This window comes from Ceratotherium simum, chromosome 30 (genome assembly GCF_057802395.1).
Source record: "Ceratotherium simum simum isolate JZ-2026a chromosome 30, ASM5780239v1, whole genome shotgun sequence".
In the NCBI taxonomy this organism is placed as follows: domain Eukaryota; kingdom Metazoa; phylum Chordata; class Mammalia; order Perissodactyla; family Rhinocerotidae; genus Ceratotherium; species Ceratotherium simum.
The window spans coordinates 31,112,042-31,126,192 of NC_141929.1; the positions used below are offsets into that span (position 1 = coordinate 31,112,042).

The following is a 14,151-nucleotide window of genomic DNA, read 5'->3' on the forward strand; positions in this document are numbered from 1 at the left end:
GGGGGCGGGGCGGGGCGGGGCGTCGGCGCGCTATTGTCATGGAGACGGGAAGCCCGCGGCAGCCGCGGCGGGCAGGGCCGGGCGGAGGTGGGTGCGAGCCGGCCGAGAGCGAGGCGAGGCGGCGCGGCCCGGACGGCCCGGGCCGGAGGGGGCGCGGAGCCGGCCGGTGGCGGCCGCCCTGCCGGCTCGGCCTGGGCCCGGCGGTGGCGGGAGCGCCGCGAAGCGTCCCCGCCCGGCTCCTTCCTCCCGCCTCTCGCGGCCCGTCCGCGCCGCAGCGCCGCCCCCGGCTCCGCCCGCCGCCGCAGCCCCTCGCGGTAACGGTCGGGAGCGGCCCGCGCGCGCCGCCCGCCGGGGCCCCGCGCCAGCCACGAGGGAGCGTCCGCGGCCCGCGCGCCCGCGCCGCGGAAGGTGAGCCCGCGTCCCCGTCCCGCCGGGTCCCCGCCCCTCGAGCCGCGTGCGCGTCCCCCCGGGGACCGCACGGACGCCGCCGGGCGCCGCGTGGGCCTCTCCTGGCGTCGCGGTCCCCGGGCGGGCGCGCGTGGGCGTGTCCCCTCCGGCCACGCGCGGCGGCTTCACCCTCTCGGCTCTGCTCCAGGATGCTGGTGGCTGAAACGGAGCCATGGAGGTTCGTGCCACCGAGACTCGGAGTCTGTCACGCCGACGTCCTCGTTACATCATCCTGCCGCTCCGGGCCGCTGGGCTCTGCCCCCTCCCCTCTCCCCCACCCCTTTGCTTGGACTGTCTTCCTTTGGGTGTCGGGGAGTGGAGAGACCCCTGCGAGATATCGAAGCATGTAGCATTTACGGCTGTGTTGCTGTGGTTGTCACCTCCGCTCTGCGTCAAACTTAAGACTCATTTCTTAAGGATGTCTCTATTTCCTGCTTTATTTGCACATTGATGGCTCTGCTGCTCGGCTGGCCACGGCCGCCGGGCGTCTGAGATAGACTTGTGTGAATACGTGCAAGGGAAGGGCTGATCATTAGCAGGCAGCCGGCATTCAGATAGCATCTGGCGGGCTGTCTCCGTTTTCACGTTTCTGCTGGTAAACACGAGGTTTTAACTTTTTGTCTTGGTAGTGGTGACGATATGTTGCCCTCTTCCCCCCTTTTTACCCCCTTTATTCATCAGCTTTCCCGTGTGGGAACCTGCTTACTTGTGAGCAGTAGTTTCACAGGGCTCTTTGCACCGAAGCTGCTGTCTCCCCCAGCAGAGGTGCGAGCTCTCTTCTCTCTTCTTCCAGGTTACCAAGATGATTCGTTTTTTTTGTTGTTGTTTTTCTGTTTTTTGGTTTTTGTTTTTTTTTTTTTTGGCTTACTATTGCATTTGTATCTTTGTGAACATTTTGACTTAGACTAGCAATACGTATGCCCTGGTTGTTTTCAACGTAGGACTCTAAACAATCCCCATTTTAAAACTTGCTAAGGGTTTATTGGTTTGTCATGTCTGCACGGATCCAGTTATGCACAACTCTTAAAATTTAAAGCTTTTCAAATAAGATCCATAATTGTATTGCCAAGACATGGCAGTAGAGCTTGCTCTTCGAGTTTTGGCTGTACGGTTGTCATTGTTTAAATCGAGTGCAAAAGAGGTTATTCCTGTTTATTTAGTGTAATAACTGTTTACAGTTAAAACTTTAAAGACTCATAAAAGTAGGTCTGCTGTATTTTAAAGATCTCATCATTCTTGTGGGAGAGACACAACACCACACTAGGAAAGGCAACAGATTGCTTCTGTCATATCGCTTTGCTGTTTTGGAGTGTACTTAAAGGATTATGATTGATAAGGCTGTCTTGCCAGAGAATGTTGACACAGGTGTGCATCGTTATCTTAATTAAGATCCTGAGAAAATGTTGTCTATAAAATGGTGACATAAGAAGGGCGGCATATTTTTGTACAGTTTTGCTTTTGGAGAATTTAATTACACTTGAAACCTGTCTTTGAGCTTCCAGATTTTGTAAGCACTTTGGCAACGGGAGTTTTAGAGAGAAATGATAGTTTAATGTTAAGTGTTCTGGCATGTACTATACTACTTGTGGCTTTTTGACAATGCCTTTGTCGGCTTTCTTTGTGCTCTATCTTTGTGGAATAATGGTTACTAATTTAGAAAGAAAAGCAGAAATAGAGCAGTATATTATTAAGCAAACGTTTGTTAGTGTTCAAAATAAATCTAAGAGGAAGGCATGCTTAATGTGCAGAAACAGGGATATAATAAAAAGGTAAATATATGAGAAATTTATGGCACTTCGTTTTTTTGGAAAACAGTCTCCTGGAATGTTTTAATGATCTAAAACAATTTCTTTTTTCATACCGTCAAGTACTTAGCTACCTTGTTTATGGAATGCCTTGTTTTTATTTCCAGCAATGGAAGAAAACTCTTTTATTTCTTCCAAAATATTGTTCCATAAATTTGAATTGACGAGCCAGTGAAGATAGTGCATTTAGCCCCTTTTTTAGTATGAGGATCTGAATCATAACCTGGGTGACCACTAAAATAATATTACTGTCCATTACTTCAAATCTCTGAATGCAAAAACAATAGCAAGACGGATGCGGTTGGTTATATTACCCTTGGCTTACCCAGGACCTAATACCCTTTAACATAAGTATTGCATTAAGATTTCCCCCCTCTCTTTGTAGCTCGTGGTTTCCTGGAAGCTGGCTGTCCATCAGTGTGTATGTAAGATGTGTGAATGTTTTTCTTTAATATTAAAACTCATTGTGGAAGGAGGAAATGGAAAGTGGAGGAGGCCATAGGCATATGATCAGAGAAGCCAGGTGTAGAGGCACAGTTCAGTCGTGACTCCAAGGATAATTAGCTGGCTAGAATTACAGGGCAAACTAAAATCAAAGAACGACTTATTTAAATTTGTTTGCTGGAACTAAAACACGAGCATTAATTTTGAGATAATTGCTTTACTTATCCCCCAACTCCCCCATCAACATTTTTTTCTGGCATTGAAGATCAGCATCCCTATGCTGTTATCCATGTAGTATTTTCAAATTGATGTGCGGCGTTAGAAGAAATGAAATACGAAGATGAACTAATTACCTATCATCTTGTTTTAATGAATAACACCGAATAATTATTAATATATTTTTGCATTATACAAATCTTAGGAAAAAATTATGTGTTCTTCTGTTGATAATGTGCAAGTAAATGAAATCGTATAATCCTGAGTGAATTAAACATGTTCTTTAAAATGGAGTATGAAAACAGTATCATATTTTGGAATACTGTTGTAACTCTGAAATAGCACAGCCTGTTTTGTATACTAATATCTCAATATCTTTCTATATTTCCTTCAGCTTCTCCATTGTTGGCTCCTGTATTTTTAACATCTTTTTGGTATCAGTTAGCTGTTTTATAGAGAATAATTGTTCTTCATAGAATAGCAGCTGATGTGGCTTCAAGAAGATATAAAACATTGGAATTATTTTTTCTCCTTCAGTAATGACTCTGGTTTCCTTTCACAGCGTTACTCTGCAGTGTGATACTTGTGACTTATTTCTGCATAAATCTGCAGTATTTTTACAGCTAGAGTACACCTAAGCACCAGTTTAGCTTGGCAAATTAACTTAGATGCTTCAAAATTGAAAACCAGTATATTCTAATGTAGTTTGAGTTTAAGTCTTTATTAGTAAGGATGCACTTAACATTTGTTCGGGAGAAGGGAATATAATTTTCTCCTGCAGTTGTCATTTATATAATCCACTTTTCTAGCCTTTTCTCGGGCTAATGATATTCCACACCTTGATACAGCCTTTATTTGTTTATTTGCCGTAATATGGAGTGATACCTTGGAGAAAATTAGATTAGATATTCATATCTAATATCCCCAAAGTATTTAACTAGTCGTCTGTGTTTTCTTAAACAGAATCATTTCCATTTTCTGTGCAGGTGATAAGTATGATGCTTCCATAATACATTTGGAGGTTTTCGGCTAAGTTCACTTCTGAAGTGTGGGGTTCCTCTAAGTGTTGGCTGAAATTTGTCCTTGCATATCTCCAGGCTCATCTACAAGTGAGTGTCTCCACATGGTGTGCTTATGTGTGGAGCAAACCCAAAATAGCATCAGTGTTGGTTTTACCAAAGTATTTATATTGGTAATAGGGACTAAGTACAGAATGTAGAGAATGTCACTTGAGGCCTTGGATTATTAAAATTTTACTAATGCATTAAACGAAGGTTCAGTAAATAGAAAAATTTTTGGTTCATGGAAATAACACTGGATAATTTATTTTTAATGATATCATTGGGAAGTGAAATTTATAAACTCAGTGCTTTTCATAAAAATCAAGACTCAGGTTATATGATATTTTATAAAAATAGAATTGTTATTTAAAGGAAATAATCTGTTTATACCAAATTACAGTTTTTGATTATTTTCATTACCCAGTTCTTTTAAGAATACATTTAGGGGGAATATCAGCTTCAGTCATAGGTACCAAACTCTTTTAATGACGAAGAGTGTACAGGTGTGTCTAAAACTTGTCACTTCTCATCAAAATAGGGTGAGATGAGAAAAGCTATGAGAAAAACATCACTTTTCAGAATATTTGCCTTGTCTAGTGAAGAGAGCAAGGAACTGGGTACAGTGATAGAGAACACTTTGTTAAGTAAAAAAGATGATTGTATGACCAAAAAAAAGTAAAAGTAATTTTACAGAAGGCACCTCTAGTTAGTACAGCCTGCAGTAGAACAACAGCTTCTCTGTGAATACTTTCAAAGGCATTCAAGTGATTTCTAACGTAATATGGAGTAATGTACAATTGTTTTTAAATAACACAGTTATGTTCTCTTATCACTGGTTGGTCTTATGGAGAAGAGGTTTCATGTATGACCAAGAGCTGAGGGATTACAGCAAGTTAGAAAATATACAGCATAAATATAAAGAAAATATTAAGCAGTGAGCAATCTGATTTCTCTTTGTTTGCCTTTAAGGTTAGTTTTTTTTTTCTTTAACCACATGTAAAGTTGTTGAATTTAAAAGACAAGAGGATTGGTATTTTTTCCTTTCCTTCTGAGGATAAATATAGGAAAAAATCTAAACATGTATACAAATTGGTAGAATTTTGTATCTGTTGTCTGCCAAAATTTATTGTTGATTCATATTTCCTGTATATTAATGGTATTCAAATATATTAAAACTAATTCTCCTTTTAAATAAAATAGGTGTGTGTGGGAGTTCCTTACTCTTTTGAGAATATGAAGGAACCATGTCCTTTCAACAGTAATGGATTATGGTTGATTAATTGAGAAGGTTTTACTAAATGTTTTCTAGTGGAAATAGCTCGAGTCTGCTTTTTGAGAAATGTATCATTCAGGAATAAAATCAATTGAAGTATTGGTAATTAAATTGTAATTCCATGAAAGAAGGAAGTGGTAGGAAAGACGAAGCTAACTATTGCTGTTTTTCTTTTTAAGAATCTACAGTTCATAATGGAGCTACTGTACTGGCTGTTGGAAGGAGGAGATTCTGAAGATAGGGAGGTAATATTATCTCTTTTAAAAGAATACTTTCCTCTGTAATCCTGAGCCTTTATTACACATAAGAGCTTTATCTGGTAGACAGCAATTTCTTTAAATTTGAAGTATGAAAACGATCTGGTTTTCCTGTGCTGAGGTTTTGAGCTGCTTCTCCTAGGGCTGTGGGCTGTGTTGGGAGAGCTGAGAAATCTCATCTAGGCATACTCAGCACCCTTAAAATAGCTTCTTTCTGAGAATTAGATCTGTGATGGTGGCCTGCACAGGTCTAGGAGATTTCGTGTTAGCCTGTGGTGGGTGTGCGTGCATTCGGCACGTTGCTTAGCCGTCCTCATTTACCTCCCAGGCTTTGTGCCTTCTCTGGGGGATTGCGCTCTCTGCAGGGCGATTTACTGGCAGCCGCAGCCAGACTCTGAGTGGGAGACTTGGTGGTTGACAACTGGTTCCAGAGCTCTGCCAAGGAGTTAGCTGGGCCCAGCCTGGGCTGCTCTCGTGCGCTGGAGGCCGGGAGCGCACACTCATGGGTTCTCTTCCTAGTTCACAGCTTTAGGTGCCTCTCCATTTTTTGTGTAATCCTGGGCTGCGGGTACTTTCCTTTCCTCTCGCTAGCTTGGCTTGCTGCTTACTTTGCAGCTGTTGCAGGGATTCACATGGAAGACTGTTTTCTTCTGGACGATATCTTTGATAATTTACCCACGTGCTCTTTCATTTTCAAAAACCTCATGTCGGTGTTAAAGAATCTAAGATTCTTAAAGAACAAAAATTACGTTCAATTTGTATCAAGAAGGAAAGCTTTTGTCTTCTCATGCTATGTTGCCACATTGCATATGCGGGTTAAATTAAAAACAGAGTAAAACCCTTTTATAAAAGACCAATTACTATGTCTAAGGATGTTTATACAGGCTTAAATTGTGCACCGGTATCTACATCTATTTTTTTTTCCTTTTTAAGAAAAGTGATATACTTTTCTAGTCAACAAAAATATCTCCTCCCTGAACCATGTCTATGGAGTGATACTAATAGAACAATAAAGGGCTTCATGGTGTCTAATGATACAATTAGGAAATGGTAAGCAACGTGGTAGCTAAAATCAGTTTCTTCCATTAAAAGGGCTAGTATACATTTAAAAACAAAAACCTTCAGGAAAAAGGCTCTTTAATCTTTAAATTAGATAATATTTTTGGTTAACACAACCAGAAGGGGAAATATACCAATCTCAAATTCTTTTATTAATGCCTAGGTAGAGGTTATAAGCATCTGAGGAAGCCATTAAAGTGTAGCCTAGAAAAAAGGATGATATCAAAGTGATTACTCGGAAAGCCATTTACATTTGCAGAACAATTCAATATTCTGACCTTCACCAACTTTTACACTTCATATACTCGGGTTATTACTCCAGCTTTTAAAATATCAGTCTATGGTATAGCTTGTTTATGGAATACAAGGGTATTTTTGAATTGAGTAGATCTTGCTGGTCATCTTAAAACATGCTACAATCTTACAAAGTTGAAATATAATATGTGTTAATAGAAAGAAAGTATAAAATTTAATATCTGGGTAACTGAGACCTTTAAACCTACTTTAAAAGTATAGTCTTCACATCTGTGATACTGTTTTTTGTCTTCGTTCTATAGATAGAATTACAGATATTCTACAATCCAAATGTCTTATTAGTTCCAAATTTTATTCTCTATAATGGACTTGTAAAATAAAAGATGTATGTGCTTTAGAGAGTAAAATTTTGAGTCATGGGCTAATTTATTAAGCGTTAGTACATAGAAAAGCGGCTGTGATTAATTTAGGACCGTGAAAGAGGGCAGGTAAAACTGTTTTCAGCTGAAATTTACTAATGCAGCAACCATTGAAATTAAATGTTTGTTAACATAATAGTGATGGCATTTCCTCCTCCCCCTCCTTGTGGTTTTGTCCAACTAGATGTTGCAGTGACAGTTGCACTGACTGTTAAGTGTTTAAATGATGACACCATTATGTGAACTGATTTTGAAATGAGAGATTCCAGCCAAGAATTACATCTGCTCCCATCTCCTTCAAATCATACTCTCTGGCAGTACAGATTATGATTGATTTGTTTGTGACAGATTGCAGGAAACAGTCATTGATTTTTCAATATTTTACCTTAAAATTATTTACAGTTGTAACCATGGGGAGGTATTTCCATGGGCTGTCAGCCCCTGAAAGACTAGGATAATATTCCCTGCTCTCTGACAAGACAAATTACCTGTAATGAGTGCAGTAGCTGAAGGGTATACTTTTATTTTAAAATATGTCAATAACCCCAGTGACTAAACGAATATTGATTTAGCATAATGAAGCCTGAGTAATGTGAAAATGAGCTTTTTCAAGGAGTATGGTGAAGACTTTCTTTTTAGCTGGTTGTAAGAATCTTTTCATTCTTTTCAACTAGCTTGTGAAGATAAGGAGTTTTATATGCAAGCCATCAGGAATGGTAGTGTTGTTTGTGATAACCAGGGTCCAAATATTTTGCCCTTGCTTTTATCGATTCTTTTTCACATCTTATTTGGAGTCTTAAATAGCTACTGATTTGCTTGATCTTATCTTTAACCAGTTTAATATTTTTACCATTTCAACATATTTTACATTAGCACCTCTGGTAATGAATAATAAAATATGACTATATGTACAATCATTTGTAGATGACATAATAATTATCTTAAGACATTTCAAATGGGTTATTGTAGTATTTAATGTGCCGTGTTTTATGGTAGAATAATTCCCGGTCCCTGGACATGAGATTGCTTTCAATGGGAATGAAGATTAATGTACTTAAGTCCTGGTATTTTAGGCATCAGTGCATGTTTTCGTTTTTGTCAGACTTTTCCCCCTTTTTTAGTGTAATTCTCCATTCTTTATGGATTAAGATCACAATATATAAGGTCCTTCAAACAAGAATGATAGTAGAGAAGTATATCGCTTTATTTTATAGTCCCTCGAGGAGCATGAAGATTTTATGCCTGAATAAGTATCTCCATATCTAACTTGGTAAGGAGAAAATAGGGTAAACAATGCCAGTAATATATAGCAGAAAAGTATGTATTTGAACAAGCTGTCAAACAGATATTTCATGGAAACTAACATATTTTATGATAACTAAAAGTAATAAAATCTTATTAAAAGCAATAGGTAAAGTCCCTTTAGAAATTAAAAATGACTTACGATTTAAAGAAAATTCAGATGGCTCTTTGTGTGTGCTAGATCTCTTGTAGCATGGCATTGGAAATGTTGCAATAAAATGAAAAATATAAACATATCTTTTAATGGAAAAAAGGATGGACTCTAGAACAAAAAAATATTGTTTTATTTTTTTCCCACAATTTGCCTAAGGGTGTGACACAGATGATCTTTGTCACTCATCTTAGTTCTGTCCTGCAGTAAACTGGATGCTTTATAAAATACTGGTCCCCTGGTTTGAAAGACTGGAAGATTTCATTTCTCTATCACCCCCTCCCCCAAATTCTTTCCCTTTTTCTGTAAAAGGACCTTTGAAAATAAAAATATGAGGGTGCACCATCATCATATGTGAAGCTGGTAGCCCAAGTTCTTCAACCATTAATTTAGTTTATAGTTTTTTAAGTTGATGTCGTGTCCATAGAACTTATCTAAGGATAAGGCTTATCTCTAGCTATGCCTTCCAGAAAGAAAAATGGATATAGTTTTTTTCCCTCAGTAGTTTTTTAAAATAAAACATATTTTCTTCAGACAAATCTATGTCAAGGAAAACATCTGTATTGTTTAGTTTATTTTGGAGTAAAATAATCAATGTGTTATAGTCAGCACCTCTTAACCCCATCATTTAATTTAATCCTATGTGTTCAGTTTACAGTACATGTGTACACCTATTTGTGTGACTTAAATTTAATAAATATGTAGAAAAAGTAAAGCTTTTTCTGGGGAAATTATTCTCTTTTGAATACTAGTCCTTTCTCCATTTCTTTTCTCCCCTTGAAAAAAATCCCCTGCCCTTGTTCTCTTTTAGGGAAAAACTATTTATATAAAGTGTTTTTAAATCATGCAAGTTATTGCCTGGGGTTGGTTAAAACATTTATTTTTTGAAAAGGAAAAAATGCCCTCATTTTACAAATCTTTCTTGTATTTGTATCTATTAAGATAAACAGTTTACTTTGATACGGTACATACCGATCTACTTAGTTAATTTTTTTTCCAGAATTCATTTTACTGTGTTTGGTCTGACCTTCAATGATAACTTAATATAGGAACAAATTAGCATATAATTCTATTTTCCATATGACCTCAACCAGTTGCAGAATTGGACCACCACTTTTGGGGGGCAATTCGACAGTTTATGGAGACTGTAGCTTTAAGTGTTTACAAATGTTCAGTGTGTCCTGGCTAATGTGTTATCGAAAATGTTTTAAAATAAGCAGTTAGAGGAAATATTCACCCCTATTACTAAGTTATTAAAATGCCTCCTAAAGGTAGCATTTTTAATGAGTGTACATAATTGATTAGTGATTTGTCTTCTCCCAAGCATAAAGCAGCATGGCAAAGTTAACTGTGGTCGGTGAAGTATAAGATATTAGGGATTGATAGTGACAGTGATCATGACAACTAAATGGAATTTTTTTTTTCTTTTAGATTCAGCTATCGGTCTTTGAAATTTCCTGTGGTCTGTGCAATCTAGATGCAAAGGACATGGAAAAATCAAGTGCTCAAGTGGTTTAAATATGTTTTGGATGTTCCTATTTATAGACTGCAGTATTTTTCCAATTAAAATCCTCAGTTGTCGTGCAAAAAAAGGTTATGTTTTTCTTGATCACCAATTTTATTTGAAATGCTTAGTACTGTAGAGGATCACTAAACATCTTTTGTTTTAATTAAAGTATAGAAAAAATAAAATCAATTTTATATGTTGACTTTTTTTCTAAAATGTCTTTATTGGATTGAATGAATGTTTATACCTGAAAATAAGGGTTCAAAAAAACATCGCTTTCTCCATCATAGCAATTCTTCTGGCAATCTGATATTATTAGAGTAAGTTTAAAATCGCTTTCTAACATGACTCTGTTATATTTTTTGGAGAAAAAAAACTTGAAAGGTATCCGTATATAAATTTTAATTCTCTATATTAGTCTCTCTGGATTAGAACGTTTTCTCGTCAGACAAATCTATTAGCTCAACTCCGATACAAGAAAAAATCTCCCTAACTGGCAGAGCATTTGTTATGTGTTTGAACATTTGATTTAAGTCAAGAAGGGTGACATCCAGTTCTTTCACCGAGTTCTTACATTTGGGTAGACTGAATAATGATGGGTTGTCTTGCCATGGGGAAATTCCTTGTTGTGGCCTTTGTGGCAGCTGTAGGAACACGGAAGGATTCCTCTGTGGCAGGCAGGGCCCCGGCCTCTGTGGTGTGAAGGCTGAGAAGGGCTGTGTCTGACCAGAGAGAGCCCTCATTGAGGGAACTGGGGACATTCACTGATGCCAATGACACTTGAAGAAACTGCTGTGAGTTACTGTTTTGTGAGTGACCCAGATTGTACTTCATCTACTTCTAGAGTTTTTACAAAGAAAGTGCTAGGATGCATTCTTAAGCTCAGATCTCAATATGGCAAAATACATTTATTAGGCTAGAGTATTTCTTTTTTTATTTTTATTTTTGATTAAACTTTATATTTTGAGATAATTATAAATTTCACATGCAGTTGTGCTAAATAATGGAGAGGTGCCTTGTACTCTTTACCCAGTTTCCCCCAATAGTAACACCTTGCAGCATCTAGTACAATATTACAACCTGGACATTGACAGTGATAACCGTCCAGATAGAGAACATTTCCATCACCACAAGGATTCCTCATATTGCCGTCTTATATTCATACTCACTTCTCTCCTGTGCCCCCTCCTTAACCCTGGCAGCTACTAGTCTGTTCTTCATTTCTATAATTTTGTCTTTTTAAGAATGTTATATAAATGGAATCATATAGTGTGTAACCTTTTGGAATTTTGGCTTTTCTCAGCATAATTTTCTGGAGATTCAACTTGCATGTATCAACAGTTTGTTCTTTTTTACCATTTGGTACTATTCCATGGTATGGTTGTCCCACAGTTTGTTTAACCATTCACCATTTGGGGCTGGTTGGGGCTTCAGGATTGTTTCTGGTTTTTGACTATTATGAATAAAACTGCTATAAACATTTGTGTGCAGGTTTTTGTGTGAACATAGGTTTTCATTTTCCTGGGATAAATGCCCAGGAGTGCAATTGTGGCTCATATGATAATTACATAGAGTATTTCTTTCTAAGACTAGACTGGATTTTGTGTGTGTGGAAGGGGAGACAAAGAGGGCATCTACATTTTTGTGGTATTTTTGCTTTAACTGCATTTGTTTATGATTTTAAAACATACAGACTCTCTTAAATAACTTGTAGCCAGATATCAAAAAACATTTTCCACAACCTAGATTTTATTATTATTTTTAGAGTAATACTGTTGGAAAAAAATTGCTTCTTTTTGGGGGGTAAAAAATTCTTACATAAACATACACTACAGAAAAGCCATTGCAAAGCTGCCAGGTTACTTGGAGAAATTTGGGGGGAATTTTCCAAGTGTGACTAGAGACTTGACATTCAAGGATACGTTGTGATAGTTTCTGAATTGGGAGACTCAGCTTTTATGCCTATCATCTTCCCTGCAGTTTTTATTTGTAGAATTAATTCATTATCTTTACAATTTGTGTTCCGTGGTATTGCATTGAATGCTCATTTAATTCAACTCTATGCGCTTAATAGGAAAAAGAAGGAAATAAGAAACCAAAAGTATATTTTCCTAGTAGATGGCTCCTGAAAATGCAACTACTTTACACAATGCTTAATGGAGGAAACAGGTTAGTCCCAAACCCTGGTGGAAATTATACTGTTATGTTATACTTGCTGAGACTTAGTGAGGCATGTACAAAACCATGTATGCTGTATTTTGGGGGAGACCCACTGAAAGGATTTTCAAGCATAATTTTTACTCTTATTTTCCACCATATGTGTTGACTTTAGAACTCTCACCGAAGATGTAGCTCCATTTCTGTCTTAGAAACATTAGATGTGGTTAACTGGTTCCAGTGAGCCTTCTAACAAAAGTCAATATTTTAAATCTTTAAATTTTCTGAGTGAGACACTAGACTCAGGGGACCCCAATCTTTCAATGTTTCTAAATACAGTTTCATCTTTAGCCCGTTATGGTCATGAACATAGTGATATAAATGACATAAGGTAATAAAATATAGTCCTTGCCCTTAAAAATGACCTGAATAGGGACCAGCCCCGTGGCTTAGCGGTTAAGTGCGCTCACTCCGCTACTGGCGGCCCGGGTTCGGATCCCGGGCACGCACTAATGCACCGCTTCTCCGGCCATGCTGAGGCCGCGTCCCACATACAGCAACTAGAAGAATGTGCAGCTATGACATACAACTATCTACTCGGGCTTTGGGGAGAAAAGGGGAAAAAAGAGGAGGATTGGCAATAGACGTTAGCTCAGGGCCAGTCTTCCTCAGCAAAAAGAGGAGGATTAGCATGGATGTTAGCTCAGGGCTGATCTTCCTCACACACACAAAAAAAAATGACCTGAATAAAGAATACATGTACACATGGAATCTTTAAGTATCAGTAGTCACTCATCATTAAGCAGCAATGGAAGCAACCATGTTCTAGCACTTCTGGGCATTGGGAACCTAACACTGAAGAAGAGCAATACAGCCTGGGTTCTCTTAGCATGGTTCTCGTGGCTCTTCAACTGGGGGGTGAGGACAGGGGAAAAGTAAAAAGAATCAGAGACCAACGTGATGACACGTTACCAAAAATCCAGAACCTTCACAGTTCAGGAGAGAGACTAGGAGAGCTGGAACCGCTGGAGCAGGTGTGAGTTCTGAAGGAGCACATATATGACATGAGGAAGGAGGGCAGCAGATAGGAAGAGGGGAACAAGCTGGAGTGTGGTTTGTGGGAAGAGGGGTGGAATCTGGTCTGGCTAGAATTTCCTGGGGCATCCAAGGCGTATGTCACTGCCCAAAAGTATATTTAACAGCTTCCTATGTTTTAGGAGCTTACCAGAAATGAGGCATGCTTCTTTAAAGAGTAATATTTGAATTTAAATATGTGGGTTTGAGTGAAAAAACAAATGGATACTCTTCCTCCTAAGACTAGGGCTTGGAAATGTCTTTTAGGTTATGAGGCTCAATCTGTATGTGTGTATGTGTAGGACAAAATATTATGTTCCTCCTTTTATGTTTGATAAGGAATAAGACATTTTATACTTTCCTGGGATCTTAAATGCCTAATCTATAAGACCATAATACTTCTGAAAAATTTAGTTTATTTTAGGCTTAAAACAACAAAAGAACTTAAAGTTCTTTTGGAAGAGCTCCAAAGTTAAAACTGCATGGTCTCATATAGATAAAAAGTTACCTAAAGAATAGTGCATTTATAAGATTATACATAGAGCTGATGGCTTCACCAAGAAACTGTTTTGAGCAACCTAAGAAAATACAAGTATTTCTGTGCATTATTTTTTTTTAAGTGTTCAAGGTAGTAAGAGAGCTAAGAGCCTTTTCTAAATATGCATCCAATTTTAGGGGCTAAAATAGGAAGCTATAACATGACTGGGGGCCTTTTAACTTGAGA

General features: G+C 38.3%; 1 long non-coding RNA gene across 2 annotated transcripts; it reads left to right on the forward strand.

The window, feature by feature from the left end:
- Positions 1-141: 141 nt before the first annotated feature.
- LOC147913143 (uncharacterized) lies at positions 142-10,398 on the forward strand. 2 transcript variants are annotated; one of them, XR_015549169.1, is made up of 4 exons: positions 142-408; positions 3,899-4,021; positions 5,426-5,491; positions 10,121-10,398. It is a non-coding gene; the product is annotated as an uncharacterized LOC147913143 (long non-coding RNA). The 2 variants fall into 2 exon arrangements; XR_015549170.1 differs by lacking the exon at positions 142-408 and adding an exon at positions 604-625.
- The last annotated feature ends 3,753 nt before the right edge of the window (positions 10,399-14,151 follow it).